Source organism: Pristiophorus japonicus, chromosome 2 (genome assembly GCF_044704955.1).
Source record: "Pristiophorus japonicus isolate sPriJap1 chromosome 2, sPriJap1.hap1, whole genome shotgun sequence".
In the NCBI taxonomy this organism is placed as follows: domain Eukaryota; kingdom Metazoa; phylum Chordata; class Chondrichthyes; family Pristiophoridae; genus Pristiophorus; species Pristiophorus japonicus.
This window is the reverse complement of record NC_091978.1, coordinates 172,906,792-172,925,037: the sequence shown is the minus strand read 5'-3', so window position 1 is coordinate 172,925,037 and position 18,246 is coordinate 172,906,792. Positions and strand designations below refer to the sequence as shown.

The 18,246-nt window shown below is 41.9% G+C and overlaps 1 protein-coding gene across 5 annotated transcripts in view; it reads right to left on the bottom strand.

The window, feature by feature from the left end:
• Nucleotides 1-15,875, bottom strand: part of rbm47 (RNA binding motif protein 47) — a 286,762-nt gene extending 270,887 nt beyond the window's left edge. For 3 of the 5 annotated variants that reach the window (XM_070870331.1, XM_070870319.1, XM_070870363.1), the window contains exon 1: nt 15,207-15,279. The gene's annotated coding sequence lies outside the window, so the exon portion shown is untranslated. Of the gene's footprint in view, nt 1-15,206; nt 15,280-15,857 lie in introns of those variants that run through there. The other 2 variants (XM_070870324.1, XM_070870347.1) reach the window with 2 other exon arrangements.
• Nucleotides 15,876-18,246: the final 2,371 nt, after the last annotated feature.

The following is an 18,246-nucleotide window of genomic DNA, read 5'->3' as shown; positions in this document are numbered from 1 at the left end:
CAGAAAGTCACTGGATCCACATGGGGAGCAGACGCGCAAACCATCCGTACAGCACCACTCGCCCTGATGCACTCTACAGTAGAGTACTGCTCTCCGGCTATCAAGTCCAAATGTCAAATCCATTGATGTCCAGCTGAATTCTACTATGAAAATTATCACCGGTATGCTTTTATCGACACTAATACCTTGGTTCCCCGTGCTTGCAAACATCGCACCACCACACCTACACCGCGAATATGCAGTCTCCAGGGAATACAACCACTACACCAGCAAAGACATGCCAATCCAGGCTGACTTGAACAACCTACCACTAACCCGTCTCAAATCTAGGCGGCCATTTTGGACTGTCGCCAAAGCTCTTCAGTGATCTCTCTCAGCCTTGATGACCGATGGCGAAATGCCTGGAAGAACTGCAAATACGGAATGGATTCCTTATAAAGGACCCCATAAAGTACAACCTGTAGGATCAAACTTTCCTCGCAAACAGTGGACAACCATCAACTGCCTCAGAACTGGTCATGGTAGATACTGCCACCTTCTTCATAGATGGATGATAAAGCATCCCCATCATGCGACTGTGAAGCTCCTGATCGGACCCTGGAGCACATCATGGAGCAGTGCCCTCGGAGAAAGTTTGCAGGCAGCCTGCGGGATATCCATTCTGTTACACCAGAAGCTTTGGCCTGGATATCCAACCTGGATATTGGCATTTGATTTGCTTTGCTACTACCACACGAAAGAAGAAGAAGATTGAAACATATAAGATTCTGAGGAGGATTGACAGTGTAGATACTGAGAGGTTGTTTCCCCTGGCTGGAGAGTCTGACATAGTCTCAGGATAAGGGGTCGACCATTTAAGACTGAGATGAGGAGAAATTTCTTCATCAGAAAGGTTGTGAATCTTTGGAATTCTCTACCCCAAAGGACTGTGGATGCTGAATCGTTGAGTATATTCAAGGCTGAGATATAGATTTTTGGAATCTAGGGGAATCAAGGGATATGGAGATTGGGTGGGAAATTGGAATTGAGGTTGAAGGTCAGCCATAATCTTATTGAATGACGGAGCAGGCTCAAGGGGCCGTACGGCCGATTCCTGCTTCTAATTCTTATGTTCTTCTCCAAGTGAAGATAATGCATCAAGCCATCATTTAAGTATAGGATCAGTATTTTTGCTGAAGAAACCAGTAGGCACATTGCAGTGGGCGGTTACCTTATTTATGCATTGCCAATATGGCTGTGAGTCTGCATGCATCAGAAACTATACCAGTCACATTCATGTATTGATGTATTTTCTGTAAAGAAACCTTTCTGATTACCTTTTTAAATGTCTTTTGTTTTTTATATATGTTCCAGTCTTCCTCCTTCTTTAAACAAGAAAAGGCATGCAGAGAGGGGCATTTTCTGTATAAAGTACCCCTCCAGTGCACAGGAAGTGAAACTCCACTACATTTAATTTCATTCCATTATAACAGAATAAAGCTGCTAAAAAGGCATACCGGATTCTTGGGTTTATAAAGAGAGGCAGAGAGTACAAAAGCAAAGAAGTTATGCTAAAGCTTTATAAAACACTGGTTAGGCCTCAGCTGGAGTAATGTGGCCAATTCTGGGCAACACAATTTAAGAAGGATCTAAAAGCGATGGAGAGGGTGTTGAGGATATTTACTAGAATGGTACCAGGGATGAGGGACTTAAGTTATTTGGAGAGAGTGGAGAAACTGAGATTGTTATCCTTAGAGCAGAGAAGGTTAAGGGGAGACTTAATAGTGGTGTTCAAAATTATGAAGGGTTTTGATAGAGTAAATAAGGAGAAACTGTTTCCACTGGTAGGAGGGTTGGTAATCAGAGGATACAGATTTAGGGTAATTGGCAAAAGAACCAAAGGGAAGGTCAGGAGAATGTTTTTTTACATAGCAATTTATTATGATCTGGAATCCACTGCCTGAAAGGGTGGTGGAATCAGATTCAATAGAACTTTCAAAACAGAATTAGATATATACTTGAAAAGCAAAAAATTTGCAAGGCTATCAGGAAAGAGCAGAATAATGGGACTAATTGGTCAGCTCTTTTAAAGAGCCGGCATCGCCACAATGGGCCAAATGGTCTCCTTCGGTGCTGTAAGATTCTATAATTCTATCAATGGGCTCAAAATTGCCCCAGGAGTTGCTCTGCTTTTTTTGGAGCAACTTGATTTTTCTGGAGTATCTTAAAAATCCCCATTTTGCACATTCAATTTGCGCCAGTGTAAGTGAGTCAGTTAGGATTTTTTTAGTTTTGTTTAGTTTTTTAGTTACCAGCCATCTACGCCCATTTTGGCCATTTAGGCCACTTTGGATAACTAATAGTTACTCCAAACTAACTTAGGCCAGCGTATGCGGCCACTTGTGGCCGCACAGAAAACCTTTGCGGAGAGTTAAGAAATCAGCGTAGATAGGTACATCGGAGGCCAGCAGAACTTAATGACTTGACTAAAGAATATGAATAGGATCAAACAGCTATACAGGACATCATATGACAAACTTCGCAAAGTTAATTTACAATACAACAGAAGCATTCATGGAAGCTTAAATTACAAAAATAAAAGTAGTAAAGAGACAAAACATATTTACATAATTTTTTCAAAATATCCAAATAAAAAATAGAAGTACCTCCTGCTCATAATTCTTAAGTTCTTATGTTCTCTCAGCCGCCTAAGCTCACCTACCATCAGCCCGCCCCTTACAAACAACCCTACCCCCATGGGGTCGGTGATCAAACCCACCTTGTGGTTTGGAACTCCCCCCCCCCCCCGGGATCAAAACTCCACCCGTCCCCCCCGCACCAACCTACTTGTTGTGACCTTCTAGCCTGGGAAGGCAACGGGCCGGCCTGTGCAGCAGGCCACTCGGCCTGGGATAGGGGGGGGACGCATCGGGTCCCCCGCTGCAGCACGCACACAGAGGCTGGGGGCAGGGGCTACTGCACGTACGCGCACACTCCAATGCGCATGTGCAGATTTGCCGGCATTGTTTCTGGTGCAGGGCCCTAGCTCCGCCTCCCAATCGACCGGCCACGCCGCGCTAAGCCCCGGGAGAGGCAACACAACGGCCAGAATCGGGGGGAGATTTTTTTCGGCGCCATTTTCAGCCCACAAAGTCGGCGCATCTCTGGTGAGTGCGCCGAAAAAAGGGGTGGGCCAAATTTGAGCCCAATAGTAATGAAATGAAACTTGTCAAGGCCTTGCACCTTCGAAATTATCAGCTCTAGGTAATCTAATTGACAGGTTAGGCGAAAGGGAAAGGGAGAACAAAAAAGGCATTCAGTGTCTCATCGCTCCAGAATAATAGCATGCAATCCATGGCCCACAGCCTAAATCTAGTCCACCCACACTGAAAGTCTCTTTTTAAATTCCTATTTTATTTCTTCCTTTCACTAATCTTCTTGGTTTTCCTTGCATGTCATTCCCTAGAGAAACCTCTTGCCAAATTTCTGTGAATGTCATTTTGCTGTCGGTCATTGGTTGGCATTTAAAACTATTCCCCAATGACTTGCAATATAATTTTCTCTTCCTACTTCTGGTTATTGCTGAGAGTATCAGATCTCTCCATGTCAGTTTAGTGATCTAGCATAACTACAGTGATGACATTGATTTGCACTTTCTGTATGTCCAGGACCAGCACTACAGATTATTCAAACCAGAAATGAATTCAGAACTATTGATTCTAATGGGAAACGGCCTTTGTTTTGGCTTTTTAACCACATGTTGCCTTGATTTTCCGAATTACTTTTTGTCATTGCTGTTTTGCTAAAGAAAAAACGAAGAAACAAAAACTTGTATTACTTATTGCTGAGTGCAGCACTGAGACCAAACAATCCTGGTCAGTCAACAATTTAGAGATAAATTATGTCAGCTTTTGGACATAGTGACATTGGGCATGGTTTGTTTCATCTTCACTAGCCACTTTCTTCCATGGATACTTGGTAAAGGTAAGAAGTAATGTGAAGTCAGGTTGGGCTTATTTCACCAATGTAAGTATGGCAGGAAACACAAAATTTTACTGTGAAATGAAGCTATTGTCAACAATGTTTATACATATGAGGATAGATTTCCTAAGTTTTCTCCTGTGGTGAGATGCCTGACCAGCTGCAAGAGCAGATCATAAATCATGAGCAGTGTACCCAACACTTTTCAATCTGTCCTTGTAGCAGGACAGGTATCTCGCCATGGAAAAATCTCCCCTATGGTTTCCTGCAGAATTTAGTCTAGTGATTTGATACTCTTGACGATAAAGATTGATGACAGCTATGTGGGTGTCACACGCTGATAATTCCAGTTGAATAACAGTGCAACCAGAACAAAACAAACCCAAGGACGTCATTAACTGTACTCTTCATGCAAAGAAAGCAAACTCTATACTTGTTCAACATCACTGTACTGGACATACAGTGATTTCTGTAATACTATCTGAGGGAGACATTTAAAATTGTACTATTATAGGGTGTGTCACAGAAAGGATAATTAAGGAGTTACAAGCAGCACATTACATTAGAAACCATGGAACGAATTAGAGACAGCATTCAGTGAAGTATGGGAATTGCTGACCTTCAGAAACTCAGCATATTCGGAGCAATATTTTAAAAGGCTAGGGACAATGCAGATAAGTTTAGTTTCTAGAACACCTAGAAACAGCCCACATTGAAACTCTGCTATGTTGGCTACTTGAAGGAAGTTAATTCAGTCTGTCCCCTCTCTATTTTTCAGTAGTTTAAAATGCTTTAAGTGAAAAAAATGTATTACTGTGCAAAGTTGTTTGAAATTATCTCATCACATTGCAGAATCAACATCACATGAACAAGTGACAGACTTAGAAATTTTCTATAAGAAGCCTAGGTCCATTTAATTTGGTGCTGTAGTGAAGTGAGCATTTGATGTATTTTCTCATAATAAACACGGCAAGGTACTTCCATGGGTTAATTTTTTTTAAATAAGTGTCAGCTTGGCTCAGTACAGTACTGAGGGAATGCGGCATTGTTGCAGGTGCCATCATTTGGATGAGACGTTAAACTGGGGCTCTGTCTGCCTAATCAGGGATATGAAAAAGACCCCATGGCACTATTCAAAAAGAGCAGGGGATTGCTCCTGGTATACTGGCCACCATTTATCTCACAACCAACTGCACCAAAATAGATTAACTGGTCACTTATCTCATTACTGTTTGTGGGATCTTGCTGTGCATACTTTGGCTGCTGTGTTTGCGTAACAACATAAGAATAACTACAGTTAAATGTGAAAGGTGCTGTATAAATGGAAGTTATTTCTTTAATACAGATAAGTATAGTTCAAAGCTATAATGATTTCAATGGAAACTAAAATGGGCAGTAGATTCAATCCTGTCAGTTTCCTGCTGGTCGGATTAGGCTAAAATTACTCCTATAATGTTTAAGGTGCATTGGATAGCAGTGAGTGTAGATAAATGGGAAAAAAATGTCTGAATCAAGCCAAAGCCAAACCCATTTCCTGAAAATGATGTTATGTGCACCAAGGCAGAGGTTGGAGCAGGCTGCACACACCCTCTCAGCAGTAGTTGTTGCATGACTCAGAGAGACATGTGAATGAGAAGAAGAATGACTGTCAAAAAAGTTCAAACACTGACAACAACAACTGACTCTTAGGGCAAGTAATTTTTGAATTGCTTTTCACTGCCTCTGGGACTTTTTGTAATGCAAAATTACAGTAATTGGGCAGCAAATCATGCGGTAAGAGTAGAAATTCATAGGATGCCGCAGCATGTTAAATCATTTGCCTCAACATGAACATCTCAGATGTGGTGTCAAGTTTCTGCTTCTTTCATTAAGGATTTTTTTTGTCACAAGATACATTTTGGTAGGTGAAACGAGGAGAGGCAATAGAAACTAAAGGGTACAATCCTAAAGTGGGTGCTTGGGCCCCAGCTATTCACAATCTATATCAATGATTTGGATGAAGGTCCAAGTTTGCTGATGATACAAAGCTAGGTGGGCTTGTAAGTTGTGAGGTGGATGCAAAGAGGCTTCAGGGGGATGTGGACAGGCAGTGAATGGGCAAGAACATGGCAAATGGAATATAATGTGGAGAAATATGAAGTTATCCACTTTGGTAGGAAAAATAGAAAAGCAGAGTATTTTTTAAATGGTGAGAGATTGGGAAATGTTGGTGTTCAGAGGGTCCTGGGTGTCCTTGTATACAAATCACTGAAAGTTAACATGCAGGTACACCAAGCAATTAAGAAAGCAAATGGTATGTTGGCCTTTATTACAAGAGGATTTGAGTATAAGAGTAAAGACATCTTATTGCAATTATAAAGGTCCCTGGTGTGACCACACCTGGAGTATTGTGTACAGTTTTGGTCTCCTTACCAAAGGAAGGATATACTTGCCATAGAGGGAGTGCAACAAAGATTCACCAGACTGATTCCTGGGATGGGTGGATTGTCCTATGAGGAGAGATTGAGCAGACAAGGCTTATATTCTCTAGAGTTTAGAAGAATAAGAGGTGATCTCATTGAAGCATTCAAAATTCTTACAGGGCTAAACAGGGTAGATGCAGGGAGGATGTTGCCTCTGGCTGCGAAGTCCAGAACCAGGGGTCACAATCTCAGAATAAGGGTTCAGCTATTTAGGATTGAGATGAGGAGAAACTTCTTCACTCAGAGGGTGGTGAATCTTTGGAATTCTCTACCGCAGAGGGCTGTGGAGGCTCAGTCTTTGAGTATATTCAAGACAAATCGATAGATTTTTGAATATTAAGAGAATCAACGTATATGGGGACAGTACAGGAAAGTGGAGTTGAGGTAGAAGATCAGCCATGATCTTATTGAATGGCGGAGCAGGCTTTGAGGGGCCGGATGGCCTACTCCTGAACCTAGTTCTTATGTTCTTATGAACAGATCGACCTAGTGGTAAGTGTGAACAAATCATTGAGTCACATTGAGAAAGCAGTTAAAAAAGCATATGGGATTTTGGGCTTCATAAATAGAGGCAGAGAGTACAAAAGCAAGGAAGTTATGATGAACCTTTATAAAACACTGGATCGGCCTCAACTGGAGTATTGTGTCCAATTCTGGGCATCACACTTTAGGAAGGATGTGAAGGCCTTAGAGAGGGTGCAGAAAAGATTTGTGAGAATGATTCCAGGAATGAGGGACTTCAGTTATGTGGATAGACTGGAGAAGCTGGGATTGTTCTCCTTAGTGCAAAGAAGGTAAAAATCATGATGGGTCTAGTCAGAGTAGATAGAGAGAAACTGTTCCCATTGGCGGAAGGGTCGAGAACCAGAGGACACAGATTTAAGCTGATTAGCAAAAGAACCAAAGGCGACCCGAGAAAAAACGTTTTTTACACAGCGAGTGGTTAGGATCTGAAATGCACTGCCTGAAAGGGTGGTGGAGGCAGACTCAATCGTGGCTGTCAAAAGGGAATTGGATAAGTATGTGAAGGAAAACAATTTACAGGGCTACGGGGAAAGGATGGAAGAGTGGAACTAGCTGAAGTGCTCTTGCAGAGAACCGGCACGGGCTCGACAGGCTGAATGGCCTCCTTCTGTGCTGTAACCATTCTATGATTCTATGATTCTAAGAACAAAATAACTGCTGATGCTGATATCAGGATTACAAGTGCAATACCTGTTTGGTTCTGATAGAGGGAGTGTCTCAGATCCACCATTTTGTTCTTAGCAAATGACCTGCCTCCAATTTAAATCATAGCTATGTAAAACAAATTTAGATATATGAGCATCCCAAGATGCAGTATTGTAATTTTAAAAATATTTTAATATTAGTACAATATAAAATGAGGGAGTAATTTAAATAATATATGCTTCCCCAAGTTTTCCTTCCTTTTTAATGTTTTATTTGTATGATAAAACCATTTGAAGAAATTATTCTGGAATATAATTTTGTGAAATCCACCTTCATTCCATTGTGAGATGAATTTCACAACACCAGATCAGCATACAAACCTCCCTGGACTAGATCTGAGGCCAATTGAGCATCCTTGTTACTGCCCCAACTGAGATCAACTAACTGAGCAGAGAGCAGGAATTGAACTTCAGACTAACATGATCTCGATGGCTCGGTGCCATACCAGGCAATCCGTCTACTATCTACCATTTTTTTCATAGATTTCCCCAATGGGAAAAGACCACTTTGATGGACATTATTATGGACAGGGAGTGCGCTGCCTGCCATATTGGTTATGGTGGATACACTGGCACCAAGATTGCATATCTGGGTTACTTAAACAGCAAAATAATTTATTTAAATTAGAATCCTATGCTTCTTGCAGGACCCCTGTTCAATTTTGGTACGCCTCAGCGCTTCACTCACCACGTGCTGAACTCGAAAAGCATGACGTGAAGCTAACAGGCAAGAAGAATATTTAAAGGGACTATGCAGTACTTACAGGTCAGTTTGTAACTTCTGGAAGTTTTTCAGTGCGTTTTATCACTCTGGAGAGTTCACTTTGTCTAAATAGAGCAAGATTTTCTGGTGTTGTTTCATTACGTGGCCGCCTCATAGAGAGTTTGGTTGCAGCCATGGGTGTCTGGTCGGGCTTACTTTGGGGCTGGAGAATGAAGGGAAGCAGCAAGGAAGACATAGAGAGCAGGAGCAGCTGGGACAAAAGGGAGGAGGCCATATCCACAGCGTGTACTCAGGGAGGACTTCTCCTACATTAGCTTCACTGAGGTGCAATGTCTGAGATGCCTTCGCTTCACCAAGGAGACTGTCACCGACATGCTGCAGTCACAACCCGAGCCTCGCACCCGAGCCACAGCACTGCCTGTGGCTGACAAGATCACCAGCTTTTAAGCCACGGGCTCCTTTCAGGCTGCAACAAGTGACATCTGCCACATCTCCCAATTTGCAACAAACCGATATATCAGGGAAGTCACCAATGCTCTCTATGCCTTGAAAAATATTTACATTCCCTTCCCTGTGGACACAGTGAAGCAGGACAAGAGGGCACTAGACTTCGCCAGCATGGCACGCTTTCCAAGGTACAAGGTGCCATAGACTGTATACACATTGCCTTGTATGTTCCCTATCACCAATCGAAAGAGATGCCACTCCCTCAATGTACAGTTGGTTTGAGACCACAGGCAGTGCATCATGTAGGTCTGTGCCCACTATCCTGGCAGCAGTCATGAGTTTTTCATTTTGCGCCAGTCATGTGCACTGCTTTTATTCCAACTAGGCCACCAAGTTACAGGCTGGTTACTGTGTGACAAGGCTATCACTTCCTGATAAGCCTTTACCATCAGGAGCTGAAAGAGGGGAAAGGGCAGGAAGTGGAGGAGGAGTAGGAATAGAGGCAGTGACCAGCAGTGTCCCCTGCCAGAGCGCTCAGACACCACTTCACCTAAATCCGCCCACCCATCCCCAATATGACTTGCGGCCTAGATGATTGAAAGAACAGCCACCAATGGCGGGGCAAAGGAACTGAGGCTTGCACAAGATTTGGAGGAACGCAGATGTCTTGGAAGGGTGTAGGGCTGGAGGAGGTTACAGAGATAGGGTGGGGTGAGGCCATAATGGGATTTAAACATATGGATGAGAATTCTAAATTTGAGGCATTGCTGAACTGGGAGCCAATGTTGGTCAGTGAGCATAGGGGTGATAGGTAAACATGACTTGGTGGGAATTAGGATACAAGCAGCAGAGTTTAGGATGAGCTCACGTTTATGGAGAGTGCAAGATGGGAGGCCAGTCAGGAGAGCATTAGAATAGTTGAGTCTGAAGGTAACAAAAGCATGGATGAGGATTTCAGCACCAGATGGGCTGAGGCATGGGCAATGTTACGAAGGTAGAGGTAGGCGGTCTTCACAACAAAGATAAACACCAACACCAAATTCAGAACAATAAACAAATTTATCGATCAACTCAATTACATCTCTGAAAGTTAATCGAAATAATTAAGAATCACCCTTATGCCCGCTATGATTTAATGCCTATCTTGTGTGCTTCTTTATCGATCCTAGTTCTCCTATAGGCATTTCTCCAATGGCGACTACTTGGAAGATGGCAGTCTGTTGAGCTTCCATTGAGGACACTTCAGATGACCATGCAGGACAACCTTGAGTAGCATCGGGCTTAGAGGGATCGGCTGCTGCCTGCAGCATCTTGGCATGAGCCAGAGCAACCTGGCACTAACAAGGGCACTGGCAAATAACTTACATTTATATAATGTCTTTTATGACCTCAGGATGTCTCAAAGCGCTTTACAGGCAATGAAGTACATTTAAAGTGTAGTCAATATTGTAATGTCCCACAGCAAGGTCCCACAAACAGCAGTGAGATAAACAACCAGACAATCTGTTTTAATTATGTTGGTTGAGAGATGAATATTGGCCAGGACACTGGGGAGAACTCGCCTGCTCTTCAAATAGTGCAATGGTATCTTTTACATCCCCCTGAGAGTGCTGAAATGGTCTTGGTTTAATGTCTCATCCAAAAGACAGCACCTTTGCCAGTGCTGCTTTCCCTCAGTACTGCACTGAAGTGTCAACCTAGATTATATGTTCAAATCTATGGAGTGGGACTTGAACTCACAACTTTGTGACTTAGGAGGTGAAAACGCTACAACTAAGCCAAGGAGCAGCTGAATGCAATCTGCAGCAGCAGAGCAGATGAGGAGGTCCCTAGATTTTGGTCTCCAGAATGTTGTCATGGAAACGAAAGAAAAGGAAAAGGACTTGGATTTATATAGCACCTTTCATGACCACTGGACGTCTCAAAGCACTTTACAGCCAATGAAGTACTTTTGGAATGTAGTCACTGTTGTAAAGTAGGAAGCGAAACAGCCAATTTGCGCACAGTTAGCTCCCACAAACAGCAATGTGATCATGACCAGTTAATCTGTTTTTTTTTGTTGTGTTAATTGAGGGATAAATATTGGCCAGGGAACCAGGGATAACTCACCCGCTCTTCTTCAAAATAATGTCATGGGATCTTTTACATCCACTTGAGAGAGCAGATGGGACCTTGGTTTAACATCTCATCCAAAAGAGGGACTCAGCTTGCAGGTAGAGTGTTAAAGGAGAAAAGTTGGTGATCGTCCTTAGAGACAGCAGAGGAAGGGAACCCTGAGTTACTTGAACTGTCCCATAGATGCAATTGAGGTAACTTTCAACTTTAGTGGGGGCATAAAACTGGTGGTATTGGATCAGTTGCCCCTTATACTCACCTCCCAATTTTCCTTACTTCTGGAAAGGGAGGGAAAGCAACCAAAGGCCGCGGTTCATAGAAAAATTCAAGCAGCATAGCTAGAATGTTGTTTGATAGACAGGAGAACAGGTGTTGTTCATACTGTAGAATAGTTGGAAGTGATGTACCTAGGTCGACTTTTGGTACCACAAGGACCCAGATTTTGTGCTCAGTGGTGAACAAACGGCACTAGCCATTCATTACACTTATACATGCCCACGGACTATTTATGGGCTTTTGCACTGAAAGTTGCAGTTATTAGAAATCAAAAACAGCGTGGCGCCCTCTACAGGGGATCTGGGACCTATCTGAACAGGCCAAGGAACGGTGTGTTTCCTTAACCAATCAGATTGAGGAATCCTCACTGAGCCAAGCAGAGTCTGAACCAGGAAGTGCAAGTTAGAATATTTAATTCAATGCCAAATCATGTACAGAAAGTGAAATAACATGAGGGAAAAAATAGATGAGATTAAGGGAGATAAAGGAGACAGAAAGAAAAAGTTAAAAAAGTAGTTACATTTTTTAAGTTTTTAAAATCTCCAACAATAATGAAAATCTGAAGGAATGAGACTCCACACTTGTAATTTTCAGTACCAGAGAAGTTGTTCTGCGGTAATTAAGTCTCATCACGCCAGTAAAAATTCACTTGCACTTGAATGGACAAGTCCTAACTATTTCTGGCAAGTTTAGTGCGCAAGTACAGCAACTCTATGCCTTTCCATGTGTTTCAATGTCGAGTCATTAGGCGAGATACTGTAAGAGCGAAGCTTCTAGAGGAGCAGGGCAACTTGGACAACAACTTCCTGATTTTCACATTAACTGCACATGTGCATATGCCGATTTACTCCTGAATAGCGGTGACGCTGATAGCCTCACCATTATTTCTACTGCAAAATCTGAACCAAAGTGTCTCTGATGAGATCCATAGCTCAATCTGATGCATTCCATAGCTCAATCTGAATGCCAGCAGGTAGCACTGAAAGCGATAAGGGGTTTTCAAATTAGTCAACCCGTTCTGTATTCTTTCTGACTGTTTTCAGGATGTTTAAAAACTCTAAAATAAGAACAAAATGCTCAAAATGCACAGCAATGTGATTAAAGAGAAAGAGAGAGATAAGTTCATTTGTCTGAAAGAGAGAGATAAGTTCATTTGATTCACTCATAAAATTCAGATGCCTGTTTCCCCTTCGTTTCAACCATAATCTTGAAAACAGCCACAATTTTTGGGGGAAAGCTAGTTACCCATTCAATAACTGTATCTTTACTCACTGTCCAGTACACACAGTTCTTTAACTAAGTAGTTCATTCTGTAAATATTGAAGTAGCTTGTGACTTTTGAAAACAAAGTATCAAAGCTAATGAGAAAATATACACATCTGAACCTTGGATCTATCCTTACCATATTTCACATCATTTTGAACAGTTTTACTTGCTTTTAGTTAGAAATACCAGAAAGTGGATCATTAATTATACATTTATTTAGAAATGATATTGTCAGCAAATTCCCTGAACTATGCAAACAATATATCATAGTATATTTCTCTATATTTTATAAGTAAATATGTCTATATAGTGAGATGTCAATGTCTCCTCTAGATCTTTACTAAAAATGATTTCAGATTTTTCTGATCCTACCAAACAACAGACAAACAAGACATCCAGCAGCTGGTAATCACGATGGCCGGGGTCTGATTACCCATCAAAATCAAACTGAAATAAAGTGAAATTGGGTAACGTGATAATCTTTTTTGAAAGTCAGCACTTAGTTCCCAGTGAACTCTAGCATACTTTGGACACTTGAGATGTCAGCTGGTCAGGAAGATTGTTACTCCCACTCATCCCCGGGGCAGTGGCAAAGATAGTCAGCAACAATGAGGCAGTTGTGAGTCACTCTCCCGTGCCTGCCATGTTGCACTTAATTAAAAAAATTGTACAATTGTTTTAAATTAAACATTTAATGAATGAAGTGTAAAAATGAATCCCATATTCATGCATCCTCCCATCACTATTTTCATACTGGAATGGACATATCTTTCCTCTACATATGCTTAGTAGTGTTTTACCAAAACAAAAATCTTTCCCACCTTTTCCCACATATTAAGAGGTAATGGGTAAGCCATTTAGGACCGAGATGAGAAGAAACTTCTTCACCCAGAGAGTGGTGAACCTGTGTAATTCTCTACCACAGAAAGTTGTTGAGGCCAATTCACTAAATATATTCAAAAAGGAGTTAGATGTAGTCCTTACTACTAGGGGGATCAAGGGGTATGGCGAGAAAGCAGGAATGGGGTACTGAAGTTGCATGTTCAGCCATGAACTCATTGAATGGCGGTGCAGGCTCGAAGGGCCGAATGGCCTACTCCTGCACCTATTTTCTATGTTTCTATGTTTCTATTACAGACCCACTGACCGTCACAAACTATTTTCCTGCAAAGACAGGTGACCAGCCCATAGTATTCTTGGCTTCAGATGATAGTGTGCTACAATTTGGTTCAACCAAATGAGTTTTCAATTCAATCTATCTTTATTAACTGTTTAAAGCCTTTGCCAACACAATAGGCTATGGCAAACCTTCTGTGGTCTCAACTTGTTTATTGGAAGTTTAAGATCTTCTGCAAGAGGGAAGACTTACTTCAGAGTGGCTAATCAATCATACAGCATACCTGGTGCCTGAGTTTCTGGGTGGGGCATTTGTAATATCACAGGTCTATTGCCCTTATTGCCACTTGTCCTTATTTGAGTCACAATCATTGCAACAATTTAAATTCCAGACTGCAGGGGTACGAAGTACTCCACTTTCTCATATGAACTCTAACATCCTATTGGCTTGAGAATTCTTCTCTGATTAACAAAACAGACCTAAGACGAAATAAAACCACCCCATGGAGTTCACAGACCATGCCTGGGAATAATGTGTGTCGTATAGTGATTACAAAGCAGTAATATTTTAAACTTCAGATTGAAGTACAATTTCGTCAAGCTTTGCGTTCACAGTTTGACATCAGCCGAGCGCTTGGTGGGATGACGTCTTTATCATCACTTCTATCCATGAGTCTGTATTTCACAATGGCGAGGCTAGCTCATCATCATCACACCAAGGTGGACTTTCTATTGCTGCAATTCGAAATTCCTGATGATTGAGCTTCTTTAAATCGTTCCCTCTATGTCACATTCTATTCATGAGTAATGTAACGCAATTATATAAAAAAAGCAACAGAGATTATTTTAATTCCCCATTTGGACAGCATATTATTTAATAACAATGTAACAAACAAAACCATCAAAAAAAAATTGCAGATTTGAGGACACATAGAGAGCTATATCAGTTTTGTTTAGTTGCTACAACAGGTAACTTGTACACACCAAGAACCGTTCCTTCTAAACGGGTGCGATTTTTTTTGCTTAAAGCATTGATGCACCAGAGTGAAAAGCATTGCGAATGGATCACGTTTAAGCGCTATTTCTAGAGCTTTTGATTTCAATCCGAAAAAACCCAATACGGTCCTGCCCTGTTCTCCTCAGAGGAAAGCGATTCTCAGTGCCATGGTGATCGCAGAGTGTCCCCAGCACCCTTCAATTACCCGCCATCACATCTCATTAATTCCAATGGCAAAACAATAGAGCGAAAAACGAGTGCAACACTATACTGCGCTTTTTAACGTATTTTAACAACCATGGTTACGATAAATATAACGGCAGTTATTTCGAAAGAAAATCCTTTACGTCAAACATGATGAATTGGAAAGTTTCAGTATTTGTTATAGACTAATTGATAAGGAAACGATGATCGACCACAAGACTATTTTAACATTTACAAGTACTGTATACTCAGTCATCGGTCAGATGAAAGTCAAATTCATCTTTTATTGAAAAATGTAGTGACGTGGCCGATGTATACAGTTCTAAATGCAATAATACTGCTTAATTCTCAAGTCGGTACTGGAATGATTTCTAACATCAGTCGGTTAAAATAAGGTTTAAGATATGTACCTGCGACCTAGCCCACAGGTGGCAGCTTCCCGTCGGCCTCGGTGACTGCTGTATGTTTGGAGACGGTCACAGCTCAGGGTACTGATTATGTACCTTATAAAAATAAGTAAGAAGCAAGTGTTGTAATAATGCGCTGGAATGAAACCAGTCATGTCAAGGAGGAAGTGAATCGGAATCTCAGTGAATCAGGAAGCGTTAATAATATAAAAGCAGAGATGCGATGCGTTGCTTTATTAAGTTCAGTGTTAGGTCCATTGTATATATGTAAAGATTTTATGTGCAGAATCCCTCCCCACCCCCGTATAAACTCGAGATAAGTTTTGAATGTGCTTGTGTAAAAGCCCTTCAATTTGGATAGGGCAGTTCTAGCAACGAAATGCACTGGAGTTACAAAGTTGATATAAAAGGGAACATAATTGAAACTGTTGTAGAAGGATGTTTTAAATTTTAAAAGCGCCGTTGCTACGGGCCGCAGTCATGTGCAGGATAAAACAGTGCACTTCCCCAAAAGTGTGGCTTTCTGAACTTCAACAGCCGTCTTCCATCTGCCAATGGCGTGTGGAGAATGCGGCAAGAAACAAAAGGCAAAACTTAAATGACTCAAGTTATACATATTTGTCAGCGTCAGCAGGAGAGATTGGTCACACTTACAAAACATTTCTAGCTGGATGAGACAGCACACCCTGTCGTCAGCACCAGCCCGGCCCTGGCCAAGAGCTGGGGCAACGCAGCCCCCTATCAGGAAGTAAAGTATCTCGCAAATTCTCGGGTTTCTCAGAACAGCCTATCTTGGCGCTGCTGAATATCTCATCAGCCACGCCTACACTAAAGTGCGTGAGCCCTTTGTTTTCGATTATCAGTTTTGTGTGTACATGTTCCAAACTGGAAGGACAAGCTTCTGCGGTTAAAATGCCTTCTTCCAATGAAGTCTGTACTGTAAAGTAGATCCCTGATAATATGTTACCCCCAAATGAAGAAATAATCAAGCGATTTCCTGAAACAGATATGCTGCTATAATAAAGTGGTATTCTTGTGTCTTGCTGCGAACGTTGAATTTTAAGGTATTTTCCGAATAAACTGCTGTTAATCTTTTCCTTATATTTCTGCTATCTCAGTTATTATTCCACGATTTTATCAGCATAAGGAGCTTGACTAAAATGGAGCGTTTTATAACCAGCATTAACTCAATACACCCACATGCTTTTCAAATTGGATTTGACTGGGAAATAAAAACAGAAAATGCTGGAAATACTCGGCAGATCAGGCAGCATCTGTGGAGAGAGAAACAGAGTTAACGTCTCAGGCCCAGGGCCCTTCTGGGGTAAGGTCATCAACCTAAAACGTTAACTCTTGTTTCTCTCTTCACAGATTGCCTGACCTGCTGAGCATTTTATGTTTTTATTTAAGATTTCCAGCATCTGCTGTATTTTACTTCTGTTTTAGACTGGGAAATCATCATCATAGGCAGTCCCTCAAAATTGAGGAAGACTTGCTTCCACTCAAAAAGTGAGTTCTCAGGTGGCTGTACAGTCCAGTGAGGGAATTACAGTCTCTGTAACAGGTGGGGCAGACAATGATTGGAGGAAAGGGTGGGTGGGTAGTCTGATTTTCCACACGCTCCTTCCGTTGTCTGCGTTTGGTTTCTGCATGCTCTCCACGACAAAACTCGAGGTGCTCAGTGTCCTCCCGGATGCTCTTCTCCCACTTTATCAAGGAGGCTTTGCTGGTGTTCTTGAAGAGTTTCCTCTGCCCACCTGGAGCTCGCTTGCCGTGTAGGAGTACCACCAGCGCTGCATCCACAAGATCTTGCAAATCCACTGGGAGGATAAACGCACCAACGTCATTGTCCTCGCCAAGGCCACCATCCCCAGCATTGAAGCACTGACCGCACTCGACCAGCTCCGTGGCCACATTGTCCACATGCCTGACACGAGACTGAGAAATTGTTGTTATCAAGGTCATTATTGTAACAAAGTATAAGTTACTGAAAAGATACAGGCCTAGAAATTGGGAAATGCTGGAAACCTGCCAGTAACATTGGTGACCAAGGAATACAGTCACCGGCCGAGAGAGTGCAGGCAGGATCGGCATTTTGGTACTGCCTGCTCATTAACAGCAGTGTGGCGGTGCTCTTTGCAGCGCTAATCTCAGAGGGAGGCTAAAGGTCACCTGTCTCTAGCTTGCAGTGTAGGGGAACGGGGAAGAAAGGAGCGACCGAACAGCTGCCGTACGTGCTCCAAAAATATTAGCTGCCACCCGAAGTTGGTCGATTTTTTGTTTGTTTATGACATGAATGCAGATTAAAGCGATCTTATCAGAGATCATCTTCAATCATTGCAATGAGGTTCACCCACTGATTGGTAAAAACACGTATGGTCGATTTGCATTGTATACTTCATGAAGGCTCAATAATTACATGAAATTATTCTTAGATGATACATATCCATATAATAAACGAGTAACTGAAATGTCTATATTCCATGTTGTGTTGCAAAGACTGAGAGGTGCATGACTGCAAATGTAGTTCCCAAACAATTAATCCTGTGGTGTCCACTCATTTATTAAAGTGTTTATAAAAAATACTTGTATAAGTATCTAATCTGGGAACAGGTCCGGTAGAGTCTCATCATTAGCTTTAGTTATTTCTCTGTGCCTAACGGGGCCCATTGATTATCTAGGCCTGTCCAACTGAAATCCAACTGTGAGGCTTGTCATATAATAGTCTGAATCCACCACCACAGGTCGCGAGAATATTGCAATCATGTTTGGTTTTCGGTTTAGGCAGATCGCATTATACTATTGACCTGTATCAATAAAAGGAATAACATTTAATTACCAAGAGCTGCCTCAACAGGAGTGGATGTGAATGTCACTGTGGGTGACATGTTTTTTGCAGACGTTGAACAACAACTACTGTTTAGGTTCAGTTGTTGAGTCGAGTATTGATGGGAAATGGTTTTAGTTGAGGGGTGAAATTACTTACTGACCCACAAACAGCGTAGGCCTCCCGGAAATCTGCCAGAAAATACAACCCCCTCTC